Source organism: Puma concolor, chromosome D1 (genome assembly GCF_028749965.1).
Source record: "Puma concolor isolate L17-30 chromosome D1, mPumCon1.1.hap2, whole genome shotgun sequence".
NCBI lineage: Eukaryota > Metazoa > Chordata > Mammalia > Carnivora > Felidae > Puma > Puma concolor.
Window position 1 is genome coordinate 49,161,794 of NC_141676.1, and position 27,627 is coordinate 49,189,420.

Sequence of the window (27,627 nt, forward strand, 5' to 3'; positions counted from 1 at the left end):
CATTGTATATTTGCTTATATTAATATTGTTCTGCCAAGGTAGAATGTGTAATTTTATTTCACAGAACAACTTGTTGCCTAATGGTGACAGTGACTACTTTAAATAGAATGATGTGATGCTGCTAGTCCTAAAAGTGAAGAACCATTTTCTAAACATGAAAAAAGAATAAAGGGTGGAGTCCAGAAACTAATACCTTAAATATAGGTTCCAGGTGATTTTTTCCTCAAGTTTTTACTTACATTCTCGTTGTTAGCATACAGTGTAACATTAGTTTCAAGTGTAGAATCAAGTGGTGTATCACTTAAATTTAACACTCAGTGTTCCTCACAACATATGCCTGCCACAGTACCCGTCACCCATTTAACCCATCCCCCTGCCCACCTCCCCTCCAGCAACCCTCAGTTTGTTCTCTACAGCTAAGAGTCTGGGTTTTGATTTGCCTTTCCACCCCCCATGTTCATTTGTTTTGTTTCTTAAGTTCCACATGAGTGAAATCATGTGGTATTTGTTTTTCTCTGACTTATTTTGCTTAGCATAATACTCTTTAGCTCCATCCACATCAGTGTAAATGGCAAGATTTCATTCTTTTTGATGGCTGAGTAATATTCCATTGTCTATATATACCACATCTTCCTTAGCCATTCATCAGTCAGTGGACATTTGGGCTCTTTCCATAATTTGGATATTGTTGATAGTGCTGCTATAAACATTGGGATGTATGTATCCAATGTACTGATCCCTTTGAATCAGTATTTTTGTATCCTTTGGGTAAATACCTAGTAGTGCAATTGCTGGATTGTAAGGTAGTTCTATTTTTAACTTTTTGAGGAACCTCCATACTATTTTCCAGAGCGACTGTACTAGTTTGCATTCCCACCAACAGTGTAAGAGTGTTCCCCTTTATCCACATCCTGGCCAACACCTGTTGTTTCCTATATTTGTTTTGTTTGTTTGTTTGTTTGTTTGTTTTTTAAGATTTTATTTTTAAGTAATCTCCACACCCAGCATGAGGCTCGAACTTACAACTCCGAGATCAAGAGTAATGTGTTCCACTGACTGAGCCAGCTTGGCAACCCAATCTGTATTGTCAATTTTATTTTTTTTTTTAAATTTTTTTAAATTTTTTTTTTTTTCAACGTTTATTTATTTTTGGGACAGAGAGAGACAGAGCATGAACGGGGGAGGGGCAGAGAGAGAGGGAGACACAGAATGGGAAACAGGCTCCAGGCTCTGAGCCATCAGCCCAGAGCCCGACGCGGGGCTCGAACTCACGGACCGCGAGATCGTGACCTGGCTGAAGTCGGATGCTTAACCGACTGCGCCACCCAGGCGCCCCTGTATTGTCAATTTTAATCATTCTGACAGGTTCAAGGTGATATCTCATTGTATTTTTGATTTGTATTTCCTTGATGATGAGTAATGTTGAGCATCTTTTCATGTGTCTGTTGACCATCTGTATGTCTTCTTGGGAAAAATGCCTATTCATGTCTTCTGCCCATTTTTTAACTGTATTATTTTTGGGGGGAGGTGTTGAGTTTTAGAAGTTCTTTATAGACTTTGGATACTAACCCTTTCTTTATCAGATATGTCATTTGCAAACATCTTTTCCCATTCTGAAGGTTGCCTTTTAGTTTTGTTGATTGTTTCCTTTGCTGTGCAGAAGCTTTTTATCTTTTTTTTTTTTTTTTAATTTTTTTTTTTTTTCAACGTTTATTTATTTTTGGGACAGAGAGAGACAGAGCATGAACGGGGGAGGGGCAGAGAGAGAGGGAGACACAGAATCGGAAACAGGCTCCAGGCTCTGAGCCATCAGCCCAGAGCCTGACGCGGGGCTCGAACTCACGGACCGCGAGATCGTGACCTGGCTGAAGTCGGACGTTTAACCGACTGCGCCACCCAGGCACCCTGAAGCTTTTTATCTTGATAAAGTCCCAATAATTTATTTTTGCTTTTGGTTCCCTTGCCTCGGGAGACGTGACTAGTAAGAAGTTGCTCTAGATAAGGTTAGAGAGGTTGCTGCCTTTATTCTCCTCTAGAATTTTGATGGTTTCCTGTTTCACACTTAGGTCTTTCTTCCATTTTGAATTTATTCTTGTGTATGGTATAAGAAAGTGGTCCAATTTCATTGTTCTGCATGTTGCTGTCCAATTTTCCCAGTACCATTTGTTGAAAAGTCTTTTTTCTATTGGATACTCTTCCTGGCTTGTCAAAGATTAGTGACCTTGTAGTTGTGGGTCCATTTCTGGGAATTCTATTCTGTTCCATTGGTTTATGTGTCCATTGTGCCAGTACCATACTGTCTTGATGACTACAGCTTTGTAGTAAAGCTTGAAGTTCAGAATCATGATGCCTCCAGCTTTGCTTTTCTTTTTCAGGATTGCTTTGGCTATTCAGGGTCTTTTGTGGCTCAGTACAAATTTTAGGAATGTTTGTTAATAGTTCTGTGAATAATGCTGGTGTTACTTTGATAGGGATTGCATTAAGTCCGTAGATTATTTGGGGTAGTATAGACATTTTAACAATGTTTGCTCTTCCAATCCATAAGCATGGAATGTTTTTCCATTTCTTTTTGTCATCTTCACTATCCTTCATAAGTTTTCTATAGTTTTCAGAATATAAATCTTTTACCTCTTTAGTTAAGTTTATTCCTAGGTATCTTATGGTTTTTGGTGCAATTGTAAGTGGGATAGATTCCTTGTTTCTCTTTCTGCTGCTTCATTATTGGTGTATAGAAATGCAACAGACTTCTGTACATTAATTCTGTAACTTTACTGAATTTGTGTATCAGTTCTAGTAACACTGGTGATTTTTTTTAAAAAAAGATCATTAAAGAGCAGTCTTATGAATTCTTAGGAAAAACATTTTTGAGTAGTTTGCACATTTCTCTGGAATTCTGCCTTAAAATGTATAGATATTTTGAAAATTTGGCTACAATTGGATTCCATTTCACTCATTTAACTATTTATTGAGCACTTACTAGGTGTCAAGCCTTGAGATGAGTGTTGAAAATACAGCAGTGAACCAGATAAAATCCTTGTCTTTTTAGAAATTAAGTCTCTCGAGGGAGAGAAACTGGCATTAACCATAATGAATAGGTAAATCATAAAATATGTGAGAGGTGATAAGCACTATTAAAAAATAAAAAGGCAGTGACAGGAAGAGTGATAGCTCCTTAGTTTGTAAATAACCAAGGCAACCTGTTGCTGAAATAGTCTAGCGAAAGCAAACAAGCCAGGTTAAATGCTTTTAGAATTTAGATATTACCAAGGAAATTTTAACTGTATACTTTTAACCTTACCAAATTATTAAAGAAAATATCTTTAATATGAAATAGTGATGGACTTTAGTTTGTTGGCTTTAAGTAGCCAAGAATTATTCAGACATGTGAGTTGTACATGATCATGATTATAATTTTCTGTGATCAAATAGGTTATACACTTAATGTGCAACCTATTTGTTTTGTTTTTAAATTATTTTTTTCAAGTTTATTCATTTATTATTTCTAAGAGAGAGAGAACACAAGTGGGGTAGGGATAGAGAGACAGACAGACAGACAGACAGACACAGAATCCGAAGCAGGCTTCAGGCTCTGAGCTGCCAGCACAGAGCCCGACATGGGGCTCGAACTCACGAACTGTGAGATCATGACCTGAGCTGAAGTGGGACGCCTAACCAACTGAGCCACCCAGGTGCCCCAATGTACAACCTATTTGTATATGATACAAAATTTTCTAAAATATTTGTATTTACTACAAGTGCCAAGAAAAGGGTAAAGAGATAGTCACACATTTACAATTTATTATTAAAGCAAGGTAAGTACAAATATAAAAATTCTGCTTTTCTGAATTAACTGAGCAGTTGTTTAACTGATATGGGACTTTTCATTTTGGGACTTGTAAGGAAGAAAAATGATTCTATGTACTTTTGATACCATACCAGGGAGTTTACTGCTACTAATTATTTGTTAATATAAATAATACAGCACATAAGTGTTTATTCTTTTAATACAATTCATAGGCTTGGTCATTTTTTTAGATTAATATAATTATCTAGTATATATATATATGTATATATATATATTTGTGTGTGTGTGTGTATGTGTGTATGTATATATATAGATAGATAGATGGTTAATTTGTCCTTTGATACCACTAATGTTTAGTGATTCCCTTTCCCTTCTTTCTTTTTTTCCTGCTTGGCAAACATTTGCAGAAAGAGACTGACTGGTAGCTTATGAAGCTGCCTCTGGTTATTGGTAGACATTTCTCTACAAGTTCTTCCTATTAGAGTGTGACCTCATTTAAAATCTGGGATAATGATGAAAATATTGTGGAATCCTTAAAGTTTTCCTCATCAAATTCCAGTTTTTGTTTTCCTCATCAAATTCCAATTCCAAACTCCATTTTGATGGTTAAATCAGTTTGTATATAGAACTCTTGCCAGGTGGTCATTTGGCTTTAGCTTATATTGAATACTTCCATTGATTTTTTTGTAAGTAATTTCTTAGTGCCTGCTATGTGCTGAATAATTTGTTAGGTGCTGGGAATACAATGGTAAATAAGACAGATGTGGCCTGTGCCTTCATGTTCAGACTAGTAGCATTTTTATAGTGATGGTGAACTTCCTCTTGTATATATTATTCAGCTTAATCATCTTATACGTATCTTCTTAAAGGGTCTTCTTCTTTTCCATAAATTTATAGCATTAGCCTGACCTATTCAGGTTACTATTCCAGTTTTTGTCACTGTACTTGGAAATACTGTGTTTTTTCTTTCTCAAAAGTCTGTTCATTAAACTTGTGTTAAATACATATTCACATTTCTTTTTTGAAAATTGGAGGTTCTAAAATGTTTGGATGTGTTATAAAATTACAAATACTGTAGGACTCGGGACACCTGGCTGGCTCAGTTGGTGGAACATGTGACTCTTGATCTTGGGGTTATAGGTTCAAGCTGCAAGTTGGGTGTAGAGATTATTTAAAGACAAACAAGAAAAGAACAAATACTATAGGATTTTTATTCTAATAAATTGGATTTTCTTACACTCATACGGGCAGAATGTTGAATCTTATCATCCTATTCAGTTACATTATACTGTGAGTGAGACTTCAGACACATAATCTAATTGACATGACTAAGATGGGAATGTTGTTCCATGTAATCCTGAATGTTATATTGTGTCAGTGTAAGCTTAGGATCTTAAGTTGCCTTCTGCTTTTCAAAAAAAAAAAATTCCAATTCTGGTATATCTTTGGACAATATTTTTTACTAGCTTTGCAATAGATCATATTGAGATTTCAGAATGGAAATGGAGTGGTATTTAATTGACAGGGTTTAGTTGGATGACCAATTGAATATGGAATGCACTAAGTGCCAAAACTCATCTCACAGATTCAAATTTGGGTGATTGGGAGAACAGAAGTACCTTGACAAGATAGTGCAAAAGAAGAAATAATTTCAGGTCTGTCCAGTTTGACTGCAAATGAATTTAGGTGTTGTAACACCTAGAGACAATGTGGTAGAGTGATTAAGAGCATGGACTCTAGAATTTGACTGCAAATTACTTAAAGGCTGTGCCTTTTACCCATCATTCTAATCGGAATAAAAATAGTATTTACCTCATAGGATCATTATGAGGTTCAAATGAATTAATATACATAAAGTGCTTAGAACAGTGTGTGGTTCATAGTAATCATTATGTGTTAAGCTGTTACTACTGTTGTCATTATTAGGGTATGTTTTCCAAAATAATACTGTGATTTTGGGATAAAAGTTAGTGACATAAAAAGGATTTATTTCTCTTGGAGCAATCCCAGGAGACTTAATTCTCCTTCCTTTACTTTTCTCTCACATTTGTAGAACCAAGGTATAGAAAATTAATTGTGCAATTTTAATTATTAAATCATGTTAGTCTTATTATGTACTTTAGGGAAGTGGGAGTTGGAAAAAGTGTTTGCAAATGTTTTGTCACTGTAATTACAGTTCCTTTTGATTCTCTTAAAAGGCCATATGGAAGATGTTTATTTCCTGCTTTTTCACTTTCATCTGGACACTATGTATTAGCTCAGTTAAATCCAAAGCTTGGATGTCAGATTTCATTTTTTCTGCTAGACCCTACTCCGTGACATTAGCTTTGTCCTTCAATGAACTTATCTGCTTTTTTAGACTATCCTGCACTGTTTTTGCTAACCTCTGTTTTTATACACTTCCTAGTATTTTCAGGGAACCTACAGGAAGCAATTTGCTCTCTCAGAGGAACTTAAACTAGCCTAAAGACTTATCTGGAAAAGCTGTTTTTCAGAAATTACAGATGAAAGGGACAGTCTAAGGAAAGTTATCAGATTGGAGGAAGACTGGCAAGTAAACAGGACTGTCCCTGGTTATTCTTGGATCTGTGGAATTCATATAGTTTGGATTTCCTTCTCTGTGATTTCCCTCTACCCATCACCTTAAAAAAATTTTTTTTAACGTTTATTTATTTTTGAGACAGAGAGAGACAGAGCATGAACGGAGGAGGGTCAGAGAGAGAGGGAGACACAGAATCTGAAACAGGCTCCAGGCTCTGAGCAGTCAGCACAGGGCCCGACGCGGGGCTCAAACTCACGGACCGCGAGATCGTGACCTGAGCCGAAATCGGATGCTTAACTGACTGAGCCACCCAGGCGCCCCTACCCATCACCTTTAAATAAGCTATGCCTACCCATTTCTGATAAATGTTTAATGAGCCTGTCTGTTTAATTGCATGCCAGATAAATGTGTACAAATATGGAATGTGCCTAGCAATTTGATACTGATAATTCATGTATCAAAACTTGTGACTGATTTATTTATTTAATTCTTAAAGAGTTTATTTAAGGACATTTAAAAAATAATATTGTTCTTAGCTGCATTCTAGTATCCTTGACCAGAAGAGAAAGCAATGCCATTTTAGTTAATGCTCTGTCTAGTTGCAAGGAAGAAATTTGCTCAGATAGCTTAAACCCTAAGTTCTTATTTCAGGCAACTATGCTTTGAGTGTTCAGCATTTGGGTGTGTCTTTTCACTCTTGGCTGTATGTGTCTTTGTGAATTATATTCTTCCACTGCTCCCAAGGACAGAAGTTTAATTTAGTTCCATTAGTTATCATCAGCATTTATTAGACTTAGATTCAATCTCAAATAACAGAAAACCCAAACAGTAGTGGCTTAAATGAGGTGGAGATGTATTTTTCTACCCTGTAAAATAAAATAAGTTTAGAGGAAGATGGTTTGGTGCTACTATAGCAGTTTTGTGATTTTATTAAAGACTCAGGCTTTAATTTTTTATTTCTCCCTTTATGGGATGTTACCCTTATCTTCATGTTCTTATTCTAGGCAGAAAGAAGGGAAAAAGGGGAAAAGGATTAAAAATGTGGCTGAGTCTTCCTCCTCCTAAGAGGAGCTTTCCCAGAAGTGTGCTCAGTGATTTCTACTTATATCTCCTTGGCCAGAACTAGTATGTAACCATACCTAACTACAAGAGAAGCAGAAAATTTTGGTGGGTTCGCTTATTTGTTTGTTTGTTTGTTTGTTTGTTTTTAAGCTGAGCATATTGCCATTCCCAATAAAATCTCCTAATAAGGGAGAAAGAAAAAATAGATATTGAGTGGGCAGCTAGTCATCTCTGCCATATCCTCCAATATAGAGTCCTTATAGGGCATCCTTCAGCAGACACCCCTGGACTAATTATTTGTGGCCAGGAAATTAAAATTGGTTTCTCTTGAAGTTCTTGGCTTTGCAAGTCATAAAGAACTGCTTTGGGTTTTGTTTTTTTTGTTTTTTAAGTAAATTCTCTCCCCAACGTGGGGCTCAAACTCAGGACCCCAACATCAAGAGTTGTATGCTCTACAATTGAGCCAGCCAGGTGCCCTGGCTTTAGTTTGTTTTTATTTTTTTTTATTTTTTTTTTATTTTTTTTTCAACGTTTATTTATTTTTGGGACAGAGAGAGACAGAGCATGAACGGGCGAGGGGCAGAGAGAGAGGGAGACACAGAATCGGAAACTGGCTCCAGGCTCTGAGCCATCAGCCCAGAGCCTGACGCGGGGCTCGAACTCACGGACCGCGAGATCGTGACCTGGCCGAAGTCAGACGCTTAACCGACTGCGCCACCCAGGCGCCCCTAGTTTGTTTTTTAAAGAAGGGGTGATATAACTGGCAAGCACTATGAGGCTTCATTAGGAATAGAGTTATTTAGTTTGTTGAAAGAATGCATAACTCTAGATATATCCATGTATGTGGCAGTCAGAAAAAAAGATTTCAAACTGTTGTTTTAAAGTAACCTGATCTCATTTCTAATTAAGAATCTTTGATCTTTCCAAATATGCTGATGTCTTTCATTATATGTTATATTAGAAATGTATTTCTTTTTTTTTTTTTTTTTTTTAATTTTTTTTTTTCAACATTTATTTATTTTTGGGACAGAGAGAGACAGAGCATGAACGGGGGAGGGGCAGAGAGAGAGGGAGACACAGAATCGGAAACAGGCTCCAGGCTCTGAGCCATCAGGCCAGAGCCTGACGCAGGGCTTGAACTCCCGGACCGCGAGATCGTGACCTGGCTGAAGTCGGACGCTTAACCGACTGTGCCACCCAGGCGCCCCTAGAAATGTATTTCTTAATTTCAAGGCCAGTTCACTAGTGTTTATTTTTAGTAGCTTTGCATATTTAGCCATTATTTGCTCTCTCCTCTCCCCACCTCAAAGTATTTTAAGAGAAGCCCATTGTTTTTGCTCATCCTTATGTCCCCACTGCCAAGTATATATGAGGTGGTAAATAAATATTTGGTGAATAAATAACTTACTGAAGGAACAAGAATGGTGGCATTCTGTTTCACACTTTGAATACTCCCAGACTGGGAATCTGGTATTTTAGGAATTCACCTTTTCAACTTTTATACTGCTCTAGAGAGGCAACATAATAGACTAGAAATAGTATGACTTTGGAGTAATTAGCACAACAAACTTTTTGATCCACTACTTGTGTGTCAGGTACTGTTTTAAAAATTTTTTTTTTCAGCGTTTATTTATTTTTGGGACAGAGAGAGACACAGCATGAACGGGGGAGGGGCAGAGAGAGAGGGAGACACAGAATCGGAAACAGGCTCCAGGCTCTGAGCCATCAGCCCAGAGCCCGACGCGGGGCTCGAACTCACGGAGCGCGAGATCGTGACCTGGCTGAAGTCGGACGCTTAACCGACTGCGCCACCCAGGCGCCCCTGGGTACTGTTTTAAATACTGGAGTAGGAAAACAAATAAGTGTGTTCCCTTATCTCTAGGAAAGAGGGAGACAAGCTTATAAATAGTTTAATTATTGAACTACTGTGATATATGCTGTATGTATACACTAGGTTCTAAAGGTAGATCCTAGTGGGTTAACCTAGGTTGGAACAGTGAGTTTGAAGAGAGCAGGATTTGATCCAAGAAAACTTTGCAGAGAAGATGGTAGCTATGTTGGCAAGAATTAGCCAGAGGAAGGTGAATGGGGATTGTGTTCTGGATAGAGAATAGCTGCTTGTGCAGGGGAACAGATATGAGAGGATACAAGGCACGTAGGGAGTGGCAGGAGGTATAGGAACCAACTAATAGAGAACTTAGATTTTATCCAGAATAACACTAAAGATGTTTTCAAAATGGCTTTTTTTTCTCTCTAACAAAAAGGGAAGTATATTCTTATCTTTTAGAAGATCTCAGAAATACAGAAGGGTGTACAAAGAATATGATTACTTGTATTCTCTTCAACTAGAGATATAACTACTCTTAAAATTTTGGTATATATACTACCATAATTCCTCAGTGTCTCTCCCTTCTGTCTTCCCTCCTTTTCCCTTTTCCTTCTTTTCTGTTTCTTCTTTTCTCTTTTCCCCTTCTCTGGCCAGATCTTATTGGCCCATATGGCAAGTAAGTGAAGAACTCACTGAAAAAATAGGTTAAGGTATAGAAAGAGGCACAGTTTTGTCTTGGAGTCATTTTCTGAAATAAATGTTATAAATGAGGCATAGATTTGGGGATGGAGAGTTTGAATTTGGTTATTAGGTATGTTTTTACAAAAATTTCATACACACCTATAGCACTTAGTATGTGTCCAGTTCTGTTTTAAGAACTTTCAAACATTACATATTTAAATCTCATGACAACCTTACAAAGTAAGTATTACTATTTCCATTTTATAGATGAGGAAGTTGAGGCATACAGAGGTCACACAATTTGTTCAAGGTTTACATTAGCTGTAACTGTAAATTTAAATTATGGTGGTCTGGCTCCGGCATTCATGCTTTTTCCACTGTACTTTCAGGTTGAGGCTGAAATGTGTATGAAACAGTCAAGTAAGTATATTCAGCAGACATGTGGTTATGCAATTGAAGTCCGGGAATGGGTCAGGACTGGGGATATAATTTGGGGAATGTCACATAGGAGGATATTAAAGTCATGAGAGTTTTTCCAATGTTTTCAGTCATATATTCTGTGATGGTAGTGAGTGTGCCTTGTTTTCTGGTTGCTTTTCTCTGGGCATCTCTATTTTGGCACTATTACTTTTAAAATTGTGCCTTACATAACTAGATGTTGAGGTTGTAATGCAGAGCTATGACTGTATTTCCCCCTTTTGGGATACATGCTACTTCTATTAATGCTTTGGTTGCATTATTGCCTTTTTTTTCCTTTTCCTTATACCAACTATTCTACCTTGCCCCAACATGCATATTGACTTTGTGATCACAATCCCACACCTTCTGCTCCCCTTGGGTTTTATTTACAGAAAAGCTTACCAAGATAACCTTCCCCATGATATACTTAAACAACTGATTTTTTTTTTTAAACCAAAATGAGAACCTTATATGGTACCTAAATTTCGTAATTCTATTCTACCCAGCCATTTTACTTTTCCTTGTCATTAGGGAAGGAGTCAAAGAGCAAAGGAAATTTCTAGAAAAAGCAAAAATACGTATAATCTTTCCCCAGTGTTCCTACTTCTGAATGCTCTTGGACGGTGGATGTGTATCACAGAATTAACTTATATATATCTAAGAGTGCCATGTATTAAAAAGGGAAAGTCAAAACAGAGGATGTGAGGTCATTTAAATCAGTTTTGCTTATAAGCAGCAGTAAATTAGATCAGACAAAAAATTTGGGGGGGGGGCTTTAAAAAAGTTGTTTATATTTAGAATAGGAGTGTAGGAGTTTGCTTATGGATGGTTGGTGGTTTGCAGTTACCTCAAGAACCTGCATTTATATGTTAGTAAAATTTAGATAGGCTATATCTAAAAATATTTAGATGAATATAAGGAAATACTGTTGTTTTGCAAGAAGGAGTTTTTTAACATTAAAAAAGCCTACTTTCCAATCACCAAAAGGTTTGGCTTTTTTTTTTTTTTTTTTTAAGCTTTGATGATTTGAAAGGTCAACTCAATATAGAAATAGATATTATCTAGCCAACTCTGGTATTCAGTTACTTTCCGTAAAGTAAATGATCTGATAGCATGACAAGTTGGATCTTATTAAAGATATAAACAGTTTAAAGTGCTTGGCAATTTTCCCTATTTGTAACTGTTGCTGTAATGTGAAAACACTGGCATGACTAGAAAAATAAAATTATGAAGACATTTAAAAAGTTACTCTATTTTAAGATAAGATGGAGTTGAAAATTGTCAGAAATACAAAGGGTATTTGACCTTTTAAAATCTCTATCACAATTCTAATGAAGTAGAAATAAAATGAAATTTTAACAAAAGGACATACAGAATTTCTAGATTATAGAGATACATATAATTTTTGGTTTTGCCCCAAAGTTTCATTTTATATCTTCCTTTGAAAAATTCAAATGTATGGGGACAGTATATATTTTAGCATGATATTGCAGCTTATGTTGAACCAAGAACACTTTATACATTTTCAAACTCTGTAAGTTTATTTATTTCAACTTTGTTTAATGTATGTGTCATCAGAACATGGCAATGGTGTTACAAAACTTCATGATTCTAGAAATGACTTTTACATTTTCGAACAGTTGAATATTCCATTTTGAGAGAAAATAAATTGTGGATTAAGTGTGACCAATGTATAAAACAATTCTCTTAGTGATAGTGAAACAACTACTGAGTTATAACTATTAGTAAAAATAAAGTTGACTGGCATTTATTTTCCATGTGACCAACATTGTAGCTATCTGTAAGTCTGGAGGGGCACCTGGGTGGTTTAGTCGGTTGAGCATCTGACTTCATCTCAGGTCATGATCTCCCAGTTTGTGAGTTTGAGCCCCGCGTCCGGCTCTGTGCTGACAGCTCAGAGCCTGGAGCCTGCTTCAGATTCTGTGTCTACCTCTCTCTCTGCCCGCCCCCCCTCAAAAATAAACGTTAAAAAAAATTTTTTTTAAGTAAGTCTGGATAAAGTTTAACACCAAATGTAGCTCTATAGAGAAAGAACATTCAGTTATTCACAGAGCTTTCAATAATAAAATAGAATTTAGAATTTTGTAATTTTGTTGGAGTCAGAACCTGGATAACTTCCATTCTTTTTGACTTAAATCAGCTTCTGGGTTTATTACTAAGTGTTATAATAGGCTACATTGTAGACATATGGGTGAATTAGAAATAGATCGTTCAGTTTGGGACTGAAACCAAGCCTTGAATTATTTTAACTGTTGATTAGATTAAGGTTATCTGCTATTTCTAGGGCTTTTAGACTAGCTGCCTGCTAAAAGGAAACATAAATTCACTTTGGAGGAAGATAACACCATGCAGAGTCTCAAGTTATTTCAACCTTTTTTTAAAATACACGATATCGAGCATTAAGTTGGAAGTAATCAGACATTCAAGGGGACAAGACAGTGTGACAGAAAACTAAGATACAAAAGACAACAGAGACAGACTTACATACAAGGGATTCAAATAATGCTGTCAGTCAAAACTGTGCTTAATGTTTAAAGAAAATAAAAGATTTGGCATTTTGTCAGAGTGTTTGAAACTAATAAAAGAACTAAATCAAATTCAAGAAGTGAAAAAATACAATAGCTGAAATAAGCAATGAGAAGATTGACTTAATAGCAAGCTAAGCATTGCTGAAGAGAGAATTAATAAACTGGAAGATAGGTCAGCAACTGTCTTTCAAACTGTTGCATGGTCAGGAAAAAAAGATGAAAAGTACAGAAATGAGTAGATAAAATGAACCAATGTATAAAATATCTTAAGGAATCTCCAAACACTAGCACAACTAATAACTGAATTCTGGGAAGTTATAAAATATAAGATCAATATACAAAAATTGTTTTTGTGTTTATTAGCAATGGACTATTGGAATTCAAATTCATATGGAAATGTGAAGGAATAGAATAGGAAAACAACTTTGACAAGTATGAGCAAAGTTGGAAGACAAACTAATTGACTTGAAGGCATGTTATTAAGCTACTGTGATCAAAATGGTTTTTAAAAAAATGCTTATTTATTTTGAGGGAGGGCAAGTGGGGAGGGGCAGAGAGAGAAGGAGAGAGAGAATACTAAGCAGGCTCTTTGCTGACAATGTGGGGCTCAGTCTCATGAACCATGAGATCATGACCTGAGCTGAAATCAAGAGTTGCCAAAATAGTTTAATATTGGAGTCATGATAGATACTGGAACAATATTAATTCCATCAGTAGAACAGAAGAGAGAATCCAAACATAGATTTGCATACACATATACACACATACATATACACAACTGATTTTTTAGCAGAATTAAATAATTCAGTGGAAAAAAGGATAATCTTTTCAACAAATGATGCTGAAACAATTACATAATTGTATTAACAAATGAACTTCTTTTCACATCTCCAGAACTCCAAATGCATCATTTATGTAAAATATAAAACTAAAACTTTTATTTTGCTGATTAGTCTGTTAATTTTATTAATTTTATTGGTCTTTTCAATGAGTTTGTTCTTCTGCTTTGATTTCTTATTGGTGGAAGCTGAAGTCATTGATTTGAGACTTTTATTCTCTTCTAATAAAAAATGTTTAGTACTATAAATGAATCCCCAAGTATTGCCTTCACTGCATCCCACAAACTTTAATAAATTATATTTCATTTTTATGTAGTTCAAATTATTTTTTAACTTCCTTTTTAAATTATTCTTTGACCCATGGGTTATTTAGAATGTGTTTCTTACTATTTTGGGACTTAGTTGATAATCTCTCTTTTATTGGTTTTTAATTTAATTCCATTGTGGTCAGAGAATGTGGTTTGTGTGACTCAAATAATTTTCAATTTAGTGAATGCCTTTTTCATGGCCCAGAATATGGTCTGTCTTGGCTTCTACTATTTATGTTTGAGGTTCTTAAATCTTTATTCTCGGTAATTGCAAAAATTTCCCATCCAGTCTTACTTCTATTATCATTGCTTACATTTGACTGTTGTTAGAGTTACCATTTTTTTTTACATGGGAAGCTTTTTTTTTAATGTTTGTTTATTTTTGAGAGAGAGACAGAGCATGAGTGGGGGAGGGGCAGAGAGAGGGAGACACAATCTGAAGCAGGCTCCAGGCTCTGAGCTTTTAGCACAGAGCCTGATGTAACATTTGAACTCACAAACCATGAGATCACCACCTGAGGTGAAGTCAGACACATAACCGACTGAGCCACCTCGGCGCCCTAGAGTTATAATTCTTAAACACCAATCTGTTTGTTTTTCCAAAAGCTCTGGTGATATCCCATTATCTACAGAATGAAATTTGTTCTCTTTATTGGGGGGAGACAAGGTCTTTCATTATCAGACCACAAGTTATTCTAAGAAAGCCTTATCTAGTACTGTCATCCTTTTCTGCCCCTTTTCAAACATTTTGTATTCCAATTCATGTTAAACCGATTTTCTTTTCCAATAATGCTTTATGGAGGGCATTTCCTACATCTATACGTTTAATCAGGCTTTTTCTTTCCCCTGTAATTCCCTTTCTCTTCCCTTCTTAATTTGTATTTAACGTTCATGCTAATTCTGCTCACCTGTGGTATTTTCTCTGCTTTTTTCAGCCAGAATCTACTATGTCTTTGGTTCATTGTTTATGTATATCTTAATGGGTGCCATATTTATGTATTTACTCAGTGTTTCTTCGGATCTCAATAGTGAGGAAATTAAGACAGTATTTAAAGGTTTTAAAAAAATTAATAAAATAATATCCTTAATTCTGCACATCTATAAAATGATATGTTCCTATGGTTTAGTAAAGGTGATATGTAGTAGTTAATGTTGATGATTAGTTGGAAAATAAAATTATGAATGATGTAGATATCATACCCATAGTGACAGAAATAGGTGGATCTAAATATGAAGAGGAGGAGGAGTTGAGGTTACCTCCAAAGCTAGAAATTCCTTCTGTGGTAGCCAAAGCTGTTTCAATCTATAATTTCATATTATTTTCAAAACTTAGTTTAAGTTATCATAAAGCAATAGAATGAACATCCTTCAAATAATATTTCTTCTAAACAACCTAAAAATTTCTCCTTGCAATAAAATGATGTACATTTATGTTTCAAGTTAAAGTAAAAATTCAGAGGTATTTATCATTTATTATGATTCCTTTCTTTCACTAATTTGTTTGATGAGCTAATTACCTGCTCTATACTTGTGATCTATAAAGAATTGTGTGAATGGGAGTTGTTCTTATAGCCAAGAAAATAAGCTCTGTGCAGTAATAACATTTGAATAGGCTTTACTCTTTTCAAAGCTCTTTCAGGTGTGCTGTTTCTTGGGAGGAAAGGAATCCTAGTGAAAGGAATCAGTGGGTATATGGAATCTTGTGGTCTTTCTAGTCAGTGGAAGGATGCAGAGGAGACAGAGCTAGGTGAGCAAAGGTGTGCCGGGGGTTTTCTTGTCACCATTACAGTACCTCTTTAGAACTGGATTATTTGGACTAGATTGTAGACATTTTTAGAGGTATTAAGTATGTGGTGTGTATGCATAGCTGAATATAGACATTTTCAAATATTATTGAATCTTTTGAAGGTGAGATCAAGTATATAAGAATCTAAAATTTGATGATAATGTATAAATGTGTTCTCCTCCAAGGGAGATAGATGCATGTCAACCTTTAACATAGAAAGTTGGGAGGAACACTTTAGTTATCTAGGAATCTTACAAGAAATGCTGACTAGTATTTCTATAATGATTTCACCCCAATTCCAGAAGGTATAAGTCATATGTGATTATGAATTTAATACATTAGGTAATTACTCCAGTTCTGTCTTTATCCTTATTTGGTTATTTATCCTCCCAGTCATGCCTGTTCTTGTTTTTACTTAGTAGTTGACCTTTTTACACAAACTTGGGGGCGGGGGAGAAACATCAAGAACGAAATCCCTCCATTTCATACCTGCCATATTTATAAATGTTTTTTTGAAGTATTTGTTAAGTCTGATCTGTTTTACTCAGGTGCAAAATGTGGGACATTTGTGTTAAAGTAGAATTAAAAGAGATGATCAGTTATTTTTAAGGTGAAGCATTTGCAGTTACACTGCTTAGAAAACAGGTTTTTTAGTCTGGATAGTTTCATTCAATAAAATATATTTACTATTTAAATTTTTTTCATGTTTATTTATTTTTGAGAGAGAGACAGAGTGTGAGCAGGGGAGGAGCAGAGAGAGGGAGACACAGAATCGGAAGCAGGCTCCAGGCTCTGAGCTGAGCTGTCACCACAGAGCCCGACAGTGGGCTCAAACTCACGGAGTGTGAGATCATGACCTGCGCTGGAGTCAGATGCTTAAACCGACGGAGCCACCCCAATATATTTACTATTTAAACAAAACAAATCACTGTAGCTAAAACTTAAATTTATTTTTTGAAACATTTTAAGCCATGTCAGTCAACTTAAAATAAATGTAAATGTTAAGTTATTAAATTTACATTAAAATATCCCCTCTTCCATCACTAATGTTCTTCTCGAGAAGTAACTAATTTTTGTCTGTTGATCTTAATATTATATGCTGATATTTCTTTAGAGCATGAGAATAGTGTTGTGCCCCTGCACTGTCTGAATTCCTGTTTCATGGACTCCATGAACATAATAAAATGGTGCTTAATTTAGACAACTATGTTTTGGGATAGTTTATTATACAGCAAGAGTAACTGAAAGACAAGTGGAACTTGAATATGCTAAAGAAAAAGGCACTTGTAGTAATGCCATTGCTGGGTCATAGGGTAGATCTATTTTTAATTTTTTGAGGAACCTCCATACTGTTTTCCAGAGTGGCTGTACCAGTTTGCATTCCCACCAACAGTGCAAGAGGGTTCCCGTTTCTCCACATCCTCTCCAGCATCTATAGTCCCCTGATTTGTTCATTTTAGCCACTCTGACTGGCGTGAGGTGGTATCTCAGTGTGGTTTTGATTTGTATTTCCCTGATGAGGGGTGACGTTGAGCATCTTTTCATGTGCCTGTTGACCATCAAGGCATTTGTACTGTGTTTGCAAAAGTCTTGAGATAGGATGTTAAATTGTCTGAAGCTTAGTATTTATTTTGGATTTGGAGGGATGTTCATAACAGAAGAGAAAGCTGCAAAGATAGTAGGAGCCAATTGTTTGTGGCTTTTAACACTTCATTAATGGGTTTAAACTTTTTTGTATGTGCAATGGGAACATAAAGATTTTTTGAGTATAGAAGATCATAGAAAATGACCATGGAACTTTCTGTCTTACGTTGTTCCAAAATCTTGGAATGTGTCTTGAGTTCATTTATGCTTATATGTTTACTCAGCAAACATTTGTCACACTTCTACTTTTGGCCAGGATCATAGTTTTGATTTTTTTAATATTAAGGCTTATTTATTTGTTTTTATGAAATTATATAGAGTCAGAACAAGGATCTAGTAAGAAAGCCATAATGTTTTTTATATCTATAAGTAGGGCACTAAAAATTTTCATGGCTATGTGTATACAATAAGTAGTTACAGTGATAATTCAGGACATGATTATGGTGGAAAAGACTTGAAGGTTAAATCAAGATCAGAAAATATTTAGTGGGGATACACATTTCTATGGATTTGTTAAAACTCACTTGTTGATATCTAGGAAAAAGCCTGCTGGAATTTGATGGGGATTGCGCTGAATCTGTAGATCAATTTAGGAAGAATTGATATATATATATTTTTAATTTAATGTTTGTTTATTTTTGAGAGAGAGAGACAGATAGAGACAGAGACAGAGCATGAGCAGGAGAGGGGCAGAGAGAAAGGGAGACACAGAATTGAAGCAGGCTCCAGGCTCTGAGCTGTCAGCACAGAGTCTGACGTGGGGCTCGAACTCATGAACCACGAGATCATGACCTCAGCTGAAGTCAGATGCTTAACCGACTGAGCCACCCAGGCGCCCCTTAGGGAGAATTGATATCTTAACAATATTGATCAACCAATCTATGAACCCATAATTTCTCTTCATTTATTTAGCTGTTCTGTAGTTTCCTTCATCAGTGATTTGTAGTTATCCTGCAACCTTGCTAAAGTCATCTATGAGTTTATGTTCAATTTTTTGAGTACTTTTATTTTTGATTATATTTATTTAGAAAATATTCTTAAACTTTCACATCATAATAACACATTTGCAGTTGTGCTATCTCGGTCAATATGGCCTTAAAATTTTTTTTTAATCAAAATATTTTGTGCACAAACTAAGAAAATGTTTTGCTTCTTCTTTGTTTTTATCTATCTTATATTTGCTTATTACTTACCATTTTCTGTAAGTTTGGATTCCAAAAGATTTTGTCAGTATCTTTTATTGCAGATTGTTTCACATGGGATTCCATCATGAGGGTCAGCAAATTTCCAACTGTTATGCCTTTCTTTGATCTCTTTTTACAGGCAAAAATTCATATACAGTTGACCCTTTAACTGGGTGCCCACATATTCCCTTTCCTATGTAGTCAAAAATCTGTGTATGACTTGGTTCCCCAAAAACTTAACTACTAATAGCCTGCTGTTGACTGGAAGCCTTGCCAATAACATAAGCAGCTGATTAACACATATTTTCTATGTTATATGTATCGGAAACTATATTCTTACAATAAAGTAAACTAGAGAAAAAATGTTATTAAGAAAATCACAAGGAAGAGAAAATACACTTACAGTGCTGTACTGTGTTTCTCAAATACAAAAATCCACAGTTCAAACCCTTGTTGTTCAAGGGTCAGCTGTTAATTTCTTAGTTTTCTCAATACTTAAGCACAGTCCGTGGCTCTCTGTTTAATAAATAGCTATTGATTCCTTTGAGAAGAGAGAAATTGCATGTAGATAACACAAAACCATTTTCTCAAGGCTTATTACCACCAAGGAAATAATAGCAAAGGAGCAAGAAATAGTTGTACATGGGAAACACAACTCTGAGCTTGTGGTCAGCTTGTTTGGATATTATCTGCATTGGTCCAGGTGGAGGGAAATTCCTGTGTTGATAGCTGAATTAAACTAGATAAGAAAACAATAAAAAATAAACTTATTAATATAAAATAATTAGAAAATATAGTTTGAAAGAAAACACAGCTATTTCCCCTGTTTAAAACTGATGAAAGGTTTACAACTCTATAAATGTACTACCTTTTATTTTGTTGAGCATTTTTTCCTATAAATTGTGTTTAAAACAGACAAAATCTATTATTTCTCATTTTCAATCCAAACAACAATAGGTTTTTTTTTTGTTTTTTTTTTTTTGAAGCTCAGTAACTATACTTTCATCTAATCCCACAGTCCTCAAAGTCTTTAACCAATGATATACCACTATAGATTGTTTATCTGGCTCTCTGTTTTTGGTATTAGAACATGTTGTAAGATGGGTTGGGATTCAGATAGGTTGATATTTTTGTGGTGATCCTTTCCCAAATGTAACTTTTCCTTTTAATTTTCAGGAGGTTTGAATCAATTTTTTGAATGGAAGAGGGGTTGTGGTTAATGATACAAGTATCTGTGTAAACTCTTTGGACTTTTTAAAATATTAGTTCTCTCATTAATTTATTCAGGAATTATTTGATTGCCAAATTTGTGTGCAGTATTGCTTCTTCCATATTCTGATAGATGCTTTAATCAAATAGTAAATTAGAGGGGCACCTGGGTGGCTTAACCAGTTGAGCGTCTGACTTTTGGTTTCGGCTCAGGTCATGACTTCACAGTTTGTGGGATTGAACCCGCATTGGCCTATGCACTGTGCACTGACAGCATTGAGCCTGCTTGGAATTCTCCCTCTCTTCTCTCTCTCTCTCTCTTTTTGCCTCTCCCCTGATGCGTGCCCACTCTCTCAAAAATTTGTTAAATTTTTTTTTAATGTTTATTTATTTTAAGAAAGAGAGACATAGTGGGGAGGGAGGGAGGGTCAGAGAGAGAGGGAGACACAATTTGAAGCAGGCTTCAGGCTCTGAGCTGTCAGCACACAGCCTGACCGGGGGCTTGAACTCAGGAATTGCGAGATTATGACCCAAGCCAAAGTTGGATGCTTAACCTACTGAGCCACCTAGGCGCCCCCATAAGTAAATAAACATTAAAAAAATTTTTTTAAAGTAAATTAGAAAGTCCATTACAGGTATATTCTCAAAAGTTTAAATAATCCTTTGGTGGGCTTATTAAAACTGTGCTCCAGTATGACAATGAAAAGATGTGCTGTATTCTTTTTTCATTTCCAAGTTTTAGATAAAATTTCTTAGCACTGCATACTGTGGTAGACGTTGTAAACCAAATTAAAAGACAAAAATGTTGATATCCTTAACCAATGAGCACCTAGAAATGAATAATAAAACCCAACAACAAAAAAATAGAATACAAACTGTCTTTTTGCTGAAAAAGAAATTTACTTTGCCAGCAACCATGAGAAGCTACCTCTAATCTCAGTCATTATTTTATTTTATTTTTTTAATTTATTTTTTATTTTTTATTTTTTAATTTTTTTTCAATATATGAAATTTATTGTCAGATTGGTTTCCATACAACACCCAGTGCTCATCCCAAAAGGTGCCCTCCTCAATACCCATCACCCACCCTCCCCTCCCTCCCACCCCCCATCAACCCTCAGTTTGTTCTCAGTTTTTAAGAGTCTCTTATGCTTTGGCTCTCTCCCACTCTAACCTCTTTTTTTTTTTTTTCCTTCCCCTCCCCCATGGGTTTCTGTTAAGTTTCTCAGGATCCGCATAAGAGTGAAAACATACGGTATCTGTCTTTCTCTGTATGACTTATTTCACTTAGCATCACACTCTCCAGTTCCATCCACGTTGCTACAAAGGGCCATATTTCGTTCTTTCTCATTGCCATGTAGTACTCCATTGTATATATAAACCACAATTTCTTTATCCATTCGTCAGTTGATGGACATTTAGGCTCTTTCCATAATTTGGCTATTGTTGAGAGTGCTGCTATAAACATTGGGGTACAAGTGCCCCTATGCATCAGTACTCCTGTATCCCTTGGGTAAATTCCTAGCAGTGCTATTGCTGGGTCATAGGGTAGGTCTATTTTTAATTTTCTGAGGAACCTCCACACTGTTTTCCAGAGTGGCTGCACCAGTTTGCATTCCCACCAACAGTGCAAGAGGGTTCCCGTTTCTCCACATCCTCTCCAGCATCTATAGTCTCCTGATTTGTTCATTTTGGCCACTCTGACTCTCAGTCATAATTTTAAAAGGCAAATTAAAATAACAGTGAATGAAGAGTTTGGCAGTCAGATTGGCCAAATTATAAAAGGTCTGTAAGTTGGTAACTGTGTAGGCATATTACACATTAATGATCAGGTTTTAATTTGTTCCAACAAGCATGTTCTTTGGTATTTCTTAAAAGAGCACAATACAGAAAACCTTCTCAGTAGGTGTGTGGTTAGGTATATAGACCAAGTTTCAGATTTATGGAAAAGAATTAGGTAGATTTGTCTGGAAAGCTGTTCATGATACCATTAAGTGAGAAAAAGGAGATGTGGATAGATAACAAATTTTTATTTGAAAAACTGTTACATGTATATCTTTATAGCTACGTCTGAAGAAATGTAGGAATATTTGTTTATTCTAGTGGCATAAAATATTTTACTTGTTTTTCAAGTAGGAGTAGGTGATTTTGATTGTATTTTTTAAAGAATATTCTTCATATAAGTACACAAATTGAAATAATCACATTCTTTGGGAGATACCCTATTGTGGCATTTTATAAAACTACCCAGTTAATAGGGAAAGCCTTCAGTTTTTCCTATTGATATTAAAGAGGGAGAAAGCAGAACAAGTATTAGTAATATGTAATACTCCAAAGTGTCTGTCATAAATGAACTACTAAGAGTGGGGGAATGAATATTTTTATTCAAATAAATTACAAGTATTTGTGAGCTGGGCCTCATGTCTTCTTCTCTTTTCTTGTGTGTGTGTGTGTGTGTGTGTGTGTGTGTGTGTGTGTGTGTGTGTGTGTGTTTTGGTTGGTGTCTATGGTACCCATGACAATAACCTGTCAAGCCCTTTGAGAACTCCTGTGATACATCTCTGACTCCCCAGAGTGACCAGCACAGGTTGCATACGTGGTAGACACACAAGAACAGATGGATCGAAAACAATCCTCTTGCAGACTTTAAAAAAATAAGAAAATCTCAAAAGTCAAACCAGGAAAAAACCCATCATGTCTTACTTCTTATTCCTATTTCTTTTCCTCAGTACTCTTCCTCCCTGCCTTTCTCTTTCAGAGGTGAGCATTCTTGGATTCCATTTTATAGTATTTTGTGACACTCTAATCCCAATGAATGCTTTCAGTAGGGAAACTGACGGGGAGGGGAGGGTTTCCTCCAGTTGAGTCAGGTGTTTGGAATGGTGAGACTAGGGAGGGAGGGATAAAGCCAAAGTCATGAGCTACTTATGTGGTGATTCATGAAGGAATCAAGGTTTGAGGAGCTGCTGGCAAAGGAGAAGAAAGGTGTAGACAAGGGGTGTGTGTGTGTGTGTGTGTATGTGTGTGTGTGTGTGTGTGCGTGCGTGCACATGCACCACAGCTGCAAAGGTATATACCTTACCAGCTATGCACCCAAGGTTACATATTAATGTAATTTAATATGTGACACATAAGGCTACTCAATTCTTGTAATATGCTGCTATAAGAGATACTTGCAAGTAGAATGCAGTATGTAGGTGGAAGGGTCAAACTATATGAATGTCCTTGTTCAGATTTCCATGTCTCCATCTTCACTTCCAATGTAAATGTACTTGTTACTGTTTGGAAAATAATATAATTAAATTTGCTAAAATTATGTGTAAACTGATAGTATCCAATAACTCTGTGAGAGTTATGAGGAAAACCAAGTGCTTTCTAACAAAGATTTTTGATCTAATTTCACTCCTTAACTGTTTGGTTGTTTGGCCTATTTTTAGGATCTTGTTTGTATTCTGAATGATTGAGGGTGTTGAACAAATGAGATGTTGGAAAATTCTTATGATTCAGCTTTGAAGCAGATTTTCAGGACCTGCTTTAAGTTCTTGCTGTACACTCTAAAATACATAAGAAGTATACAGTTTAGGGGCGCCTGGGTGGCGCAGTCGGTTAAGCGTCCGACTTCAGCCAGGTCACGATCTCGCGGTCCGTGAGTTCGAGCCCCGCGTCGGGCTCTGGGCTGATGGCTCAGAGCCTGGAGCCTGTTTCCGATTCTGTGTCTCCCTCTCTCTCTGCCCCTCCCCCGTTCATGCTCTGTCTCTCTCTGTCCCAAAAATAAATAAACGTTGAAAAAAAAAAAAAGAAATATACAGTTTATTCTACAGTGTTCAAGTAGATGCATGGTGTGTACCAGCGTATATTCTTATATCGATGGTGGTTGGTTTTGTTTCTAAAAAACATCAGGGTTTTTTGACTGGCTCAGTCAGTAGAGCATGTGACTCTTGATCTCAGGGTCATGAGTTCAAGCCTCACGTTGGACATAGAGAATACTTAAAAAAAAGTACTATTGGGGCACCTGGCTGGCTCAGTCAGTGGAGCATGTGACTCTTCATCTTGGAGAGATGTGGGTGATCAACTACTGGATAGTCATCTTTAAAACTGGCTTGTAAGAATACCAGCCCTGAGTATCTCTGCTTTGAAGTTGTGGCTTAAAGCTCTTTTTTACCATGTGAAAAAAATCTTTCCCTATCTAAATAATGTTAAGACTTTATATGTAAATGTCTTGGGGAGAAATTAGGAATATTCCCAAATTCATATTAAATTCTTTCTTAGCAACAGAATTGGATTGAAAGACAGAATATTCTGTTGGAAAAGGAGAGATGGGAGAGGTTCAAGGAAGGAAGCAGGCTAGATGGGATGAAAGAAGCAAACCAGTCTTACTTGAAAGTTTTGTCTATTATCTAAGTGTATTTTAACCATTACCTCTCTGTGCATATTTTCTCTTCTGAATGTCAATTCCATTTCTTTGGAGAATAATCTCCAGTTATTGAATGTTGGTGATGTGGAAATGTTGGGATTTGGAGCAAATGGTCAAGAAAGAATTCTTGAGATGTCTTCAGTGCAAAAGGGTGGTTTTATTAAAGCTTGGGGACAGGACTCAAGGGCTGAAAGAGCTGCATTGGGTTGTGAGGGTTGGCTGAATTTATACTTTCAAGTAGAGATGGGGTTAGGGATAGCCTAAGTCTCTAAGGAATTTTGGAGGCAAGGTTTCCAGGACCTTGAGGGGGCTAGCTATTGTTCGGAAAACGTCATTTATTACTGTTTAATGAAATCTTAGTTATGAGATCCTTCAGATGTATATCAGTGGGCCATATACTCAGAGAATGATTGCTAACATATGTCTTGGGAGGTAGAGATAATGGAAGTTTCCAAAGAAATTTTTATGTATTAAAAGAGACTGACAGTGTCCTAGAGGTCAGGGTAATGTTAAGCTAAGATTGCCTTCACCCTTAGCAAATTATTAACATCAAGGCAGTTGAGTTCCTAGAGGAAGATCACTCTGCCTGTCTCAAGGACTTGTCAGTGGACTCCAAGTTCTAAGGAATTTTAAGTTTTCTCTTTTGCCTTTGTTTTTCACATCAGTTGGCAATCATCACTAATAGGCAAATGCAAATTGAAACCACAGTGAGACCATGTCACACTGACTAGGGTGAGTACTGTTAAAAAAAAAACCTGTAAAATAACAAGTGATAGCAAGATGTAGAGAATTTGGAACCCTTGTGCACTGTTGATGGGAATGTAAAATGGTGCAGCTGGTGTACAGTGGTTCCTGAAAAAATTAAAAATAGAAATATCATATGACCGAGCAATCCACTTCTGGATACGTATTCAGAAGAATTGAAAGCAGAGTCTCAAAGAGATATTTGTACATCTGTGTTCAAAGCAGCATTATTCATAATAGCTAAAATGTGGAAGCAACCCAAGTGTTCATTCCCTGATGAATGGATAAAGAAAATGTGGCACATGTATACAATGGAATATTGGCCTTAAGAGAGAAGGAAATCCTGTCCCATGATACAACATGGATGAACCTTGAGGTTCACATACATGAAATCTTTGAAATAGTCAAACTTTTAGAAACAAAAAGTAGAATGGTGTTTGCCAAGAGCTGTAGGGGAGGGTAATGGTAAGAAGTTGTTCAGTCGGTATAGAGTTTCGTCCATGCAGGATAATAAAGTTCTAGAGATCTGTTGCACATCAATGTGAATGTAGTTAACATTATTGAACTGTACATTTAAAAATAATTACAATAGTAAACTTTATGTGTTTTTACCATGGTCAAAAATAAAAAACTATTGATACTGAGGCCTAACTGCTGAGATACTCCAATGTATATGGTTTACAATGCGTGCCTGGCACAGAAAAGTTTCAGAAGCCTCCTGGATGATTCCACCGCTTAGTCAGGTTTAGAACCACTGAAATAAGGATAAAAACATAAGGGATTGTAAGACAAACTACTAGGTAGTTAATATCTACTAGGTAGATAATATCATATGTTATAAATAATTTTATTCTAGGACATTAAATATTCTTTGGTTCACATACTATAAATTCTAAGCAATCATTTATTAATTCAGCCGTTAGAGTTGAAATCAGAGAACCCTTTTAATAGTATATTGAAGAGATTTGTGAAAACAAATGAATCAAATTGTCTTATGAATGGTTTTCACCAATGTCTATAAGATACTAGCACATCACTTGGTTAACAATTTTTAAATCTACTTTCATCTTTGCAATGGCATACATACAGTTAAATGTTTATTTAACCTAAACTTTTGCTTTATGTGAAGGATTAAGTGCAGTTTAACTAGAATTGTGGTTATTATTTATAACTCCCAACATTGTTTTTCCTGTACATATATACAAATTTTCATTTTCTGGGTTTTGAAAAAGTTAATTTTGTCTTCAGTTTGTTACTGATACTTGCTAGTATGTACACATGAATCATAAATGGTAGATGTATTTGATGCAAAAGGCAAAGAGGAACAGAGAATACTGACTGAGACCATCTTTTTTTTCTATAGGGTTTCAGAAAATGGGAGACTCAGACAACGATGGCAGATTTATTTAGTAAAATATAATAATAATACAACTAACATTTTAATTTTCTAAGTCTAGAATTTCTGCCTTAAGTAAATGAGAATACTTAAAAATAAAATTATTTCTTTGAAAACATTTTCCAGTCCTGAGCATTGCAAAATATCTACTGGCAGGATATTAACTTGGAACAGCAGACTGTTCTTTTTTTAGTAGCCTTTTTCCTGCAGATGTGACTTTAACAGAGGAAGATGTGTTGTTTTTGTTTTCTGTTTTTTTTGGGGGGAGGGGTTTGTGGTGCTCTAGCAGGTAATCAGAAGTAGAAGTGAAGGCAGTAGTCATTTGTTAAATGAACTCTAGTCAATTTAGGTATACTGTGTGTACAACTGTTTAAAGATTGGTGATTTCTAGTGTTCTTATAAAATTGTTTTTTGAAACTCCTTGGGGTAAATTTTAGAAATAAATTTTAACTAATTTGATACTATGATCTCTGATTTTGGAGGTGGGGGAAGGGCAGATATATTTAGTTTCTGTTCTAAAATGGGAGGTGAAAAATTGGTGACAACATTTCTTATATTCGATTATCACATGACATTAGAAAAATCGGATGTATGCTGCAATCAAATACTTATTACAGAATTTAAAAAATATTTTGTTAATACTTTCCCCTTACCCATGTTAGAATATATATACTTTCTGGTCACATTTAAAATTTTATACTTAGGCATAATTTTCTTTAGGCTAAATTAGGTAATATTTCTTTAAAATATTTTATAAAGATTAATATCCTACTGAACAGGAATTTGACCTAGACTTACCTACATATGTGTATATGCTTCCAACTCTGATCCTGACACTTGACTTTTTGCATTTTTCCTTTGTTGTACTTCAGTCCCTGTCGTAATCTGGAATGCAAAAAGAACTTCCGGGAAGGACATAGTATTACTTAAAAAATGTACAAATAGGAATAGAGTCATTAGTCAGTGACTAAGGATAGCTGAATTCTATTTCGCTGATGTTTAAAGTGTCTAATGTCCTGTCTTTCAGTGAGACCAACATTTGGCATTCAATATCAGGGATTGTGGGTGAGGTAAAAGGAAAGGTGAATTCTAATAATGAATCAAGGCAGGAACTGAAGGAGGCTTTGTTTGTTTCTTTAACTTGTTTTGTAATAAGATCAGTTGTTTCAGTGCATAA

The 27,627-nt window shown here is 35.7% G+C and overlaps 1 protein-coding gene and 1 long non-coding RNA gene across 4 annotated transcripts in view; both read left to right on the top strand.

Annotated features, from left to right (window-relative positions):
* The window catches only part of SBF2 (SET binding factor 2), a 490,797-nt gene that overhangs the window by 114,463 nt on the left and 348,707 nt on the right, over window positions 1-27,627 (top strand). The gene's annotated exons all lie outside the window — the stretch shown is intronic.
* LOC147576663 (uncharacterized) lies at window positions 6,544-9,011 on the top strand. Its single transcript, XR_015241022.1, has 3 exons — window positions 6,544-7,894; window positions 8,142-8,360; window positions 8,611-9,011. It is a non-coding gene; the product is annotated as an uncharacterized LOC147576663 (long non-coding RNA).